Consider the following 12532-nt stretch of genomic DNA (forward strand, 5'->3'; position numbering starts at 1 on the left):
TGCCTGTATAATCTTGATTTTGATGTGACTGGTCTGGAATTACTGATGCATGTAAAATGAAGCACACATTTATACTTTGTTGGAATGTGATCAAGGGAAGGCTTGTTAAGAGAATTAATTGACATCTTTTTGTTATCTTCAGAACTCGTATAGCTATTCTTTTTTGATCAATCATAAATACATTGTGCAGAAATACACAACAGACTGGGTCATTGAATGTGTAATTACATGTTGCACATAACTTCAGGACCTATTTCTATTGTTTTTTAAGGGCTGCTGTTAGTGTTTAACAGCAACAATATGCAGCATTACTTTCTATCAAGAAATTATATTGAAACTGTCATAACAAAAAGATTACCTGAAAATAAATTTAATTAAATGTTAGCCAAACTGATTTTTTTAAATTATCTGCAACTTAAACACACCCCAAATATAATGTAGAATGTTGTATAAAACATTTGTACATAATACTTAAAATGTATAAATATAAAGAACAAAAGATAGTCATGTATTATTCATATATGAAAATTAAAACAAGCTCCTTTAAAATTTAAATTCTGAGCACATTGTTGAAGGAATTAATTTCACATGGAGCTGTTAAATATATACAGGTAGAATATATCCTATGAAACATCACTGCCTAATTTTTTTTCTAGACAAGGTATCTTTGGCAGTAATGGTTTTATTTTTTTGTTTTTTTTTTTATTTTGAAATTTAATTATGATTGTTAAGGTTAAAAGTTTCCAGTGTGCAATACAACATCCTTCAACACAGCTCAGATAAAATATTTGGGGCATTTCCTTTGGGCAGTTTGCCATTGTTCTATTGGATTGGAAGTTACAGTAATTTGACTGGTATGTCTATTAATCTGTTTTTTTCCCTTAGGTATTGAAAGCAAGTATTGTTGTGTCTGTACTGCAGCTGGAGTGATTTTTCAATTGAAAACTTGCACATTTGCTTTCTGCTTACACAATAATCTATTTTGATACAGAATTCTGTTGACTGCTGCAGAAAGTAGCAAGTGCTATCACCAAAAAAAAGTACAGCTTTAAGAAAATAGTAATACTTCTTTGTTAAATAGAAAAGTGTGTGTGATTTGCATTGCTGACAGTATACTAAATGTGTTGTGTGGATGTCAGAGAATGACAAAATATCTTCTGATAGACAGGATCCTCCTGTAAGTCTGTTTTGTGGTCCTATATAACATATTTACCATTTGTCCCCATTCCCATCTCTGCAAATTATATCTCTCCAAATAGCAACCAAGCAACCAAGCGATCTATTTTGTTGAGTACATCTCTACAAGTCACTTGAGGCTCTCTAATGTCAATCCCATATGAGATGTCTCCCCAAAAGAGTGAACTGGGACATTTCTGGTATTCAGAATGAGTAAACCACACAATGCAGAGATACTTGTTATTTTCATCCATGTAAAATAAGGCCTTTTTATTCAGAAAAGATGAATCTGCTAACAAGAATACTGTTTCGGACAAGATATATCTTTTCTATTTGAATTAAAATTTACAGAGAGTTTGAATGTACCCAGTTAAAAACCGACCAAAAAACCAAAACCCCTACATCTTTTGTGGTTCTAAAGAAGGTACCACTTTCATATGTCATATTTGTAATTATTAACTTTTATAAAAATTATTCAGAATTGAAAATTCTTCATTCTATTATCTTCTTACCATCAGACAAACAAAAGGCCTATAGTCAGGTACCTGAGCACCAAGCATGCATCCAGCTTTGAGGAATGACTATGTAAAAAGGTCACCAGTGGCAGTGCTTCTTAGCCTGCCACATTTCCAGAACTTCCAGAACTGCTTACTTTGCACCATTCTCCATATTTTTTGCTTTCCCTGTGTTTTACCAGATGTCGTGCTGCTGGTAGTATGAAGGGTCTTTCAATGGGACTCAAAGTCTTCAAACATCATTGAGGTGGTGTTGAAGCCTAAGATTTTCTTTGAGTAGAAAAATAAAAAAATATACCTAATCCTGTTAACTAGGCATGGATGGTTTATAGGCAAGTGTTCCCAGGGCAGAGCAAGATGCTAAGGTAACCAGCAGAAATTAAAGTGATAGATAAGCTCCAGAACCATGTCACCTGGAAGGGAAAATTAGTGTGTTGCTCATATTACAAATTCAAATTGAAACAACAAAATCTCCACAGCAAATCTTTTTCTTATTGATATACTGTTACTTTACTTTGTGGTGCGTCAGATGGAAGAGCATTATTTGTCTGTAATGGCCTCTCCCTCTCTGAGGGATGTATGCACTCAAACATCAGCATTGACTGCACCCAGTGTGACAAGGTAGCATGGGGTAAAAGAGAAGAATGAAAATGGTTCAAATGTCTGTGATGCTGTTTTAGGTACAGTTTCTACAACATGGCGTTGAACTGTCTGAAGACTATTTGATCTAATGTTGCATGTCTCTTCTATGAGAAATGACAATGGAACAAGGGTAAAGCAAAATAGAAATGATTAGTTAGAACATTGAAATCAAGGTGCCTAAAGTTAGGACTTTCAGTCCAAATTTTGGCTGTTAAATAAGAATTTTCTAGGGTGTCTGGAATTTCCTGAAGTCACAGAACTGCAGTTCCATTGCCTTCAGCAAGATTTATAGGCAATTGAAACTCTTGAAAACCAGGTGGCATTCTTCATGATAATCAATGTAGTAGTGCCTGAGGACCAAGAAAGCCTTGAAGAAATTGCAATCCAATATAAGAATTAGAGACTGTATAGAGGATAAGTATAACTTAACCAGCATGATTGAAACAAATGACACATTTGTTAAAAAATCCATTTCCCTTTCATGCAGGAGAGAGAATAAACAAAGGGTTGAATGATCAGTGAAGGAGGCTAGGAAAGAAGAGCATATAAGGGCAGATATGAAGATTGAAAGGCTGAATAAAATAGAAAGACTGAAAACTTAAATAAACATCCCACTAGTACAGGAAAACAAAAGTCCAGCTAAAAGCACAGACAGTTCTGTGAAGGTGCAGAGGTCCAAAGATGTACATGTGTTGCTTGCATTTCCTCATGACAGCTAGCATATATATATGTGTATAGATATAGGTTTAATTAATTTTTGTCAGGTTAAAGAATATAATGCAAGTTTAATTTAAAATAACACGTGTACAACTTGATTAATTGGTAACATGGTAAAAGAAATCAAAGCTATCCGTGTAACCTCTTAAATAAGAGATTTTATATTTTCTCATGTAAGACTCTATATAAATAATATTTGCAAAGTCCTCAGCACAGGAAAGTCAAGGACCTGTTGGAGTGGGTACACAGGAGGGCCAAACAAATGATCAGGGGGCTGGAACACCTCTCCTGTTTAGAAAGGCTGAAAGAGTTGAGTTTTTTCATCCTGGAGAAGATAAGGCTCTGAGAAGATCTTACTTTCAGTCCTTAAAGGAGGCCTATTAGAAAGATTAGAACAAACTTTTTGGTAGCAAACTTTTTAGGGCCTGTAGCAATAGGACAAAGGATAATGGTTTTAAACTAAAAGAGGGTAAATTTAGATTAGCTATAAAGAATAAATTTTTTACAATAAGAGGAGTGAAACACTGGCTTAGGTTGCCCAGAGAGGTGGTAAATGCCTCATCCTTGGTGACATTCAAGGTCAAGTTGGATGGGGCTCTAAGTGACCCTGATCTAATTGAAGTTGTCCTTGTTCATTGCAGTGGGTTTGGACTAGATGAGCTTTAAACGTCCCTTCCAACCTAAACTATTCTATGATTCTAAAATTCTCTTTTAAATTTGAGATAAAAAGTTATATATTAGTCTGTGATCTGTGTATGGTATGTACTGGGTACCAATTATGTTTTAGTTTCATTTCCAGGGAGCTTTAAAAGACTGTATGAGGTGATGAGTGAGTTTAGTTGTTGTTTATAGGAGGATGACAAGCTAAATACAAGGAGTGAGCCCACATGTCCATACTTCTGGGAAACATTTCATGTAGCAAATTTCAAATGGAGATTTTTTTTCAAGAATTCCCACTGCTTTTTGCAAAACACAATTTTTGGTCTGAATTGTGTTGCCTTTTTTTTCCCTCTTCCAGTTAAATGCCTTAAGAATTATCTTAAATAATTTAGAGTGAACTTAAGGAAGCAGCATATTAATTTATACTTTGATTTTTACCTATAAATAGGAAATGGATCACAAGCAGGATACAAATGTAAAAATAAAAAACTTGATCCCTTGTGTCGTGGTTTAAGTCCAGGCTGTAAATCAGAACCATGCAGCCCTCTCGCTCACTCCCCCACTTTCTTCCCCCCGCCCCCTGGCTCCCGGAGGGATGGGGAAGAGAATCGAAAGAATGTAACTCCCATGGGTTGAGATAAGAACAGTCCAGTAACTGAGGTATAACACAAACCACTGCTGCTACCACCAATAATAATAATGATAAGGGAAATAACAAGGAAAGAGAATAAAACACCTCACCAACCGATACCTAGCCCGACCCAGCAGTGAACTAGCCCTTCTGGGTAATTCTCAGTTACCTCCTGGGCATGACATGCTGTGGTATGGAATACTTCTTTGGCTAGTTTGTGTCAGGTGTCCCTGTCCTGGGTTTAGCAGCAGCAGTCATTTTTCTCCTTCTTGGTAGCTGGTGCAGCGCTGTGTTTTGACTTCCAGCCTGGGAGCAGCACTGATAACACTGATGTTTTCAGTTGTTGCTAAGTAATGTTTACCCTGACCGAGGACTTTGTTTCCCTGTGACTGTGAGGCTGCTCTCAGCTGCCTGTAGAAGGCCACATGACATCCTTGTCTCTAAATTGGAGGGACATCAGTTTGACAGATGGACCACTCAGTGGATAAAGAACTGGCTGGATGGCCGCATGGAAAGAGTTGTGGTCAGTGGCTCAATGTCCAGCTGGAGACCAGTAACGAGTGGTGTCCCTCAGGGATCGGTGTTGGGACTGGTCTTGTTCAACATCTTTGTCGCTGACATGGACAGTGGGATTGAGTGTGCCCTCAGCAAGTTTGCCGATGACAGCAAGCTGTGTGGTTCGGTTGATACACTGGAGGGAAGGAATGGCATCCAGAGGGACCTTGACACGCTTGTGAGGTGGGCTGATGCCAACCTTATGAAGTTTAACCATGCCAAGTGCAAGGTCCTACACCTGGGTCGGAGCAATCCCAGGCACAGCTACAGGTTGGGCAGAGAAGAGATTCAGAGCAGCCCTAAAGAGAAGGACTTGGGGGTGTTGGTCAATGAGAAAACTCAATATAAGCCGGCTTCAGCGTGCACTCGCAGCCCAGAAAGCCAACCGTATCCTGGGCTGCATCGAAAGGAACGTGACCAGTAGGTTGAAGGAGGTGGTCCTGCCCCTCTACTCTGCTCTCGTGACACCTCACTTGGAGTGTTGTGTGCACTTCTGGTGTCCTCAGCATCAAAAGGACATGGAAGTGTTGGAACAAGTCCTGAGGAGTGCCACGAGGATGATCAAGGGACTGGAGCACCTCCCGTATGAAGACAGGCTGAGAAGGCTGGGGCTGTTCAGCCTGGAGAAGGAAAGGCTGCTTTGGGACCTCATAGCAGCCTTCCAGTATCTGAAGGGGGGCTGTAGGGATGCTGGAGAGGGACTCTTCATTAGGGACTGTAGTGACAGGACAAGGGGTAAGGGGTTAAAACTTAAACAGGGGAAGTTTAGATTGGATGTAAGGAGGAAGTTCTTTACTGTTAGGGTGGTGAGGCACTGGAATGGGTTGCCCAGGGAGGTTGTGAATGCTCCATCCCTGGCAGTGTTCAAAACCAGGTTGGAAGGAGCCTTGGGTGACATGGTTTAGTGTGAGGTGTCCCTGCCCATGCAGGGGGGTTGGAACTAGATGATCTTAAGGTCCCTTCCAACCCTAACTATTCTATGATTCTATAAGCATAACAGAGCAGAGCTTTCTGTTGTATTCTGTTGTATTCTGTTCAGTTCCATTCCACTCTCATTCCATTTTTTTATTGCCTTCCATTCCCCGCACTCACAAGTTGTACAATGAGGAGATCCTTATTTACCTGAAATGCCAAGGGAATTTCAGCACCAAAATCACTTTCAAAGACACAACTCAGAATGGTTATGGGTAGAAAGAGTATTTTATTTATTTCTAGATAAAGTTATTTGATTTAGTTTAGCTGAGTTAATTTTAGTCGGGTTTAGTTTAGAGCCTTCAGTTTAGGTGGCAAAAGCCTCCCTTGCAGCCTGAGAAAGGAAAGGCAGGGCAGGAGCGGTGCCATGGTGGCGCGAGAGCAGTGCAAGAAGAACCCAGCCAGAAAGGGCCAGGGAAGACCTGTCGAGGTGTGGTGCTCAATCCTCCAGAGGACAGCAGCAAGTCCCGGGGCCACGCTGGGGCCACCCTGGGAGTGCAGAAGGCTGCCTCCCCCCGGATGCGGGGCACGAGGGCCACCTGCGTGGAGCACGAGCAGCTGCCTTTGGGACACCATGACCCAAAGGAGCCCCATGAAGGGGCTGTGCTCGGCTGCAGAGGAAGGCAAAAAACCCCAGGGACGCTTGCTAGTCCAGCCTGGGGGGAAAAAAGCACTTTCCCCCCCCAGCTGCAGGACACGCGGGGCTGCCTTCGTGGAGCATGAGCTCCGGGCGATAACGCAGCCAGAATGGACCAAGGAGCCCTGACAAGGGGTCATGCTCAGTGCTCAGAGGAAGGCAAAAAACCCCCGGGGACCGGTGCCAATCTGCCCCGGGGGAAAATTCCTTCCTGACCCCAGTTCTGGCAATCGGCTACTCCCTGAGCACGTGAGCAAGACCTGCTCCCGCTCCACATGCTGGTTACGCCTCTAAGGGGACAAGGGGACACTGGCACTGCTTTTTCTGCTTCCACCTGAAGCCATCTCAGGGGCTTCCAACAACAGCAAAATGCCTTTGGCCTGATGAATCCTCGGAGCACGAATCCTTCCTGTGCTTGGCAGTGGGGGAGGGCACTGAGCCACCTGTGCATCCTTTTTCTTCTGGCTGCTGCCACTCTCTCCCCAGGAGGTGAGGACGTCAAACTCCCTGACAACCAAAGCAGGATCCCTCGATGATGCTTTCAGCGTGGCCCCTCCAGAAGCTGGTACCGCAGCACAGAACCTCCTGCAGCTTTGCAGCTTCAAGTGTTCTCTCCCTTAGTCCCCCCCTCACCTAATTCCCTGGTACCCAGGAGATGAGGACGGCGAGCTCCCCAACGACTGAAGCAGGATTTCCATCCATCCATCCATGCGATGAGCTTTGAGCGTGGCCCCTCCAGGAGCTGGAACCGCAGCACAGAACCTCCTGCAGCTTCGCAGCTTCAAGTGTTCCCTCCCTTAGTCCCCCCCTCACCTAATTCCCCGGTGCCCAGGAGACGAGGACAGCGAGCTCCCCAATGGCTGAGGCAGGATTTCCATCCACCCATCCATGCATCCATCCATCCATGCGATGAGCTTTGAGCGTGGCCCCTCCAGGAGCTGGAACCACAGCACAGAACCTCCTGCAGCTTCGTGCAGCTTCAAGGGTTGCCCCCATCAACCCCCTCCCCCCTGCCAGGAATTCCCCCGGTGCCCCAGGGACTGCCTCTCAGATGCCCTCAGGCTGCCAGCTCTGTCCCGGTGGCAGCACCGGGCACTCTGGTAGCGGGACAGGGGAGGGCGCTGGACACATACTGCCCCGGAACATTGTGATGCTGCATGGCCGGGTGCCGGCACTATGACACAAGGGTGACGGGGCCCCTGCAGCCCTGCCCACCGCAGCCCTGCTGCTGCTGCTGCCCCTTCGCCCAGCATCCCTTGGAGAAAGGCCTTTGGGGTGCTGGCCCTGAGGCAGTGCCTGTGCCCAGGAGGCCCAGGGGGATGTCCCTGCCCATGGTGGCCACACACTGGGCATCGCTGCAGGGTGTCTGTCCTGGGTTTAGCTGTAGCAGTCAATTTTTTTCCTTCTTGGTAGCTGGTGCAGCACTGTGTTTTGACTTCCAACCTGGGAACGGTGCTGGTAATACCAATGTTTTCAGTTGTTGCTAAGTAATGTTTACCCTGACCAAGGACTTTGTGAGGCTCATGCTCTGCCAGGGAGGAGGAGAAGGTGGGAGGAAGCAGAGACAGGACACCTGACCCAGGCTAGCCAAAGAGGTATTCCATACCATAGCATATCATGCCCGTAACTGGGAGTTACCCGGAAGGACACAGGCTTCTGGGTTGGACTCGTTTCTCAGCAGGTGGTATTGTATTCTCTTCCCTTGTTATTTTCTCTTATCGTTGTCATTGGTGGTAGTGGTGGTGATTTGTGTTATATATTGGTTGCTGGACTGTTCTTGTCTCAACCTGTGGGAGCTGCACTCTTTCGATCCTCCTCCCCATCCCTCCGGGGATAGAGATACTGGCAGCCTATGAAAGGGTTCGAGCTGCTTCGGAAGTGATTGGCACTGAAGCACAGCTCCTCCTGGCACCTTGGTTGCCCGTGCTGGGCTGGATGTTCAAAGACAGGGTCTCCTCTACACATCATGCAACTGATGCTACATGGAGTAAATGGGCTGCACTAATTACACAACGAACTCGAATAGGAAATCTCAGTCGTCCAGGCATTCTAGAAGTCACCATGGACTGGCCAGAGGGCAAAGATTTCAGAATGTCACCAAAGAAGGAGGTGGTGCGCGCTGAAGAGGCCCCACCATATAATAAACTGTCAGAAAGTGAAAAGCAGTATGCCTCGTTTACTGATGGCTCTTGCCGTATTGTGGGAAAGCATCAGAGATGGAAGGCAGCTGTATGGTGTCCTGGACGACAAGTTGCAGAAACTGCTGACGGAGAGGGTGAATCGAGTCAGTTTGCTGAGGTGAAAGCCATCCAGCTGGCCCTGGACATTGCTGAACGAGAAAAGCGTCCAGTACTTTACCTCTATACTGACTCATGGATGGTGGCAAATGCCCTGTGGGGGTGGTTGAAGCAATGGAAGCAGAGCAACTGGCAACGCAGAGGTAAACCCATCTGGGCTGCTTCACTGTGGAAAGATATTGCTGCCAGGGTGCAGAACCTGGTGGTGAAGGTACGTCATGTAGATGCCCATGTACCCAAGAGTCGGGCCACTGAGGAACACCAGAACAACCAACAAGTGGATAAAGCTGCTAAGATTGAAGTGGCTCAGATGGACTTAGATTGGCAACATAAGGGTGAATTATTTTTGGCCTGGTGGGCCCATGACGCTTCAGGCCATCAGGCCAGAGATGCAACATACAGATGGGCCCGTGACCGAGGGGTGGACTTAACAATGGACACTATTGCCCAGGTTATTCATGAGTGTGAAACATGTGCTGCAATTAAACAAGCCAAGCAGTTAAAGCCTCTTTGGTATGGAGGACGATGGTTGAAGTATAAATATGGGGAGGCCTGGCAGATTGACTATATCACACTGCCACCAACCCACCAAGGCAAGTGCCATGTGCTTACCATGGGGGAAGCAACCACTGGATGGCTGGAAACATACGCTGTGCCCCATGCCACTGCCTGGAACACTATCCTGGGCCTTGAGAAACAGATTGCTCCCCTCTAAAGCCTATAGCACCCAGGATTCCCAGGCGGTCTCCCATCCAAGTGCTAACTGTCTCTGCTTCCTCCCGGCTTCCCCTCCTCCCTGGCAGAGCATGAGGTTCAGAAAGTCCTTGGTCAGACTAAACATTTGAGCAGTAACTAAAAACATCGGTGTTATCAGTGTTGTTTCCAGGCCACAAGTCAAGAACAGCACTGCACCAGCTACTAAGAAGGAGAAAAAATGACTGCTACTGCTGAACCCAGGACACCTTGATACTTTATATGTTGAATATTTACTGAGATTAATTCTCTCCCTTAGCTCTCACCATTCTACCTCATACATATTCCAAGCGGGTTTTGTAAAAATTGAACTGAATAGGGTTTCCCATGTATCTACTTTTTGGTAAAAAATTTAAAGTGAATTACAAAGGCATACAAACAGGAGAAGGAGAGTAGATCTAAACATATCAATGCTGCCTTTCAGAACTGTCACCTGTGAGAAACATCTGCAAGAGAAAGTTCACAAAGCTAGTAAACAGGCAAATTTTAAAGTGGTTTAAAGCAGCAGTTGAAGTATTGCTAAAATGCAGTAGCAACACTCCTATAAAAGTTAACTTTCCAACCTGAGCATCCTTTGGCCACTGGATTTTCTGAACGGTGTCCAGAAAAACCACTTGCAGACTTGCAGAATAATGTAAACCTCTTTTTTGGTTTTTTTTTTGTTTTTGTTTTTTAATCTTCTGGATATTCTAAATTGGTATAGGAGTATGTATCCAGGAGTATATTCCTAGGAGTGTATTCCTGTTTCCTTCTGATTTGTTTTGTGTCAGTAACAATTCTGCGTGTAAGATCAGGGCCGTGCCTTACTGAGGGACCTACTTGCCTCCTTGAGTTAATATATGACATGGTTAATTGTGTCATTACAATGAATACTTCCCCGTTTTACAAAAAGAAGCAAATCGGTATTAATTCCCTGGCAACACTTTACAGGAATCCCACTGAATACTTTTACTGCTAAGGTAGCTGTAATACACAGTTGTGTTGGAGGCCAATTGCAATGCAGTGCTAATTAATGTCCACTTCTGGCTAACATGTTCATGTGAATATCAAATAGATTACTGATATTAATGCTCTTGACATAGCATGTTTCTAACATAAATATATGTTGGTGCTCAGCCAATTGTATTCTAAGCCTTAGATATCAAAAATGTAATAATGTTGACTAAAGCTTTACAAATTCACATCTCCTATGTATCATAAAATAATTGTTACAGACAATGACCTGCATTAAGTGGTTGAAAATAGAAAAAAATGAGTGACTTGAAGTAGTAAGATTCAAAATTAAAGACTAAAATGAGGAAGAAAATGAAAAGAGCTTTCTTTTGGAAAAAAAAGTTTGCTTACAGTTACTTTTAAATTATTTAGTTTATCATCCCAAACTTTCAAAACATGCACAAATGTTAAAGCACTAGATTATCACTTTTTTTATGTTCTCCATAGCTATATGCTAATCATTGTGCTGAGTGTGGACTGACTTTTTCCTTCTGTTATGATCCCAAAGTCTTTGTTCTGGAAGTGATCACACAATTACACAGATTTAAAAATTCCCATTTGTGCTCATTTCTCCCTTTTAAACCCATGTAAGCCAGTTGAGCGTGCCTTGCGTGCTTGCCTCAGAGACACACATTTTCGTTAGAAAAGTAGAATACCCACCCTCCCCTGTAGCTTATAACTTTTCTGGCTTTATCTGTTACTTAAATATTTACCTGAACTTGACTAGCTTTAATCCATGGTAAAATAATTTCACTTTGTCAGAAATAACAGGACGAATTAACTAATTTAATGAATAAATGGTCAAAAGGAGAAGTATACATTTAAAAATTAATTGAACTATTAGAATGGAAAATTCTTTTTAGCAGTTGGAAACAATTTTGGGAGGCATATTTTAGCTTGTGAACCACAGAGAGCCAGAGGACTGCAAGAAATTCATTGTCACATCGCAAGCTAGTCTAGTTTAGCTACTACATCCCATTCTCACCACTTGAACACTTAGGTCTAGATTTATGTTCTTCTAAACACTTCTAAGATGAAAACTACGTTCTTCTTTGTCCACATTAAGATGAGGAGGAAAAAATACAGTTTTATAATAGAACAGTAAATTTGCTATAAATTCCTGGTGTACTTAAGGTTATTCCCTTTCTCACATTTAAGATTCATCTTGAGTATCCTCATAAAAGTAAAATGCAAACCCACCAAGACTAATATGCTGTATGAGTTACCATATCTTGGTTGTCATGTATTAAATATCCTGTAGAATCATGGAATAGTTAGGGTTGGAAAGGACCTTAAGATCATCTAGGTCCAGCCCCCCTGCGATGGGCAGGGACACCTCACACTAAACCGTGTCACCCAAGTCTCTGTCCAACCTGGCCTTGAAGAAGGCCAGGGATGGAGCATTCACAACTGGCCTGGGCAACCCATTCCAGTGCCTCACCACCCTTACAGTAAAGAACATCTTCCTTATATCCAATCTAAACTTCCCCTGTTTAAGTTTTAACCCATTCCCCCTTGTCCTGTCCCTACAGTCTCTAATGAAGAGTCCCTCTCCAGCAACCTTGTAGGCTCCCTTTCAGATACTAGAAGGCTGCTATGAGGTCTCCACGCAGCCTTCCCTTCTCCAGGCTGAACAGCCCCAACCCTCTCAGCTTGTCTTCATACGGGAGGTGCTCCAGTCCCTTGATCATCCTCGTGGCACTCCTCTGGAATTGTTCCAACACTTCCATGTCCTTTCAATGTTGAGGACACCAGAACCACACACAGTACTTCAAGTGAGGCCTCACGAGAGCAGAGTAGAGGGGCAGGACCACCTCCTTCAACCTGCTGGTCACGATCCTTTCAATGCAGCCCAGGATACGGCTGGCTTTCTGGGCTGCGAGCGCACGCTGAAGCCGGCCCATGTTCATTTTCTCATGGACCAACATCCCCAAGTCCTCCACAGGGCTGCTCTGAATCTCTTCTTTGCCCAACCTGTAGCTGT

Source organism: Pezoporus occidentalis, unplaced genomic scaffold (assembly GCF_034315485.1).
Source record: "Pezoporus occidentalis ecotype Australia unplaced genomic scaffold, CSIRO_AGI_Poc_V1 ctg40, whole genome shotgun sequence".
Taxonomy (NCBI): Eukaryota; Metazoa; Chordata; class Aves; order Psittaciformes; family Psittacidae; genus Pezoporus; species Pezoporus occidentalis.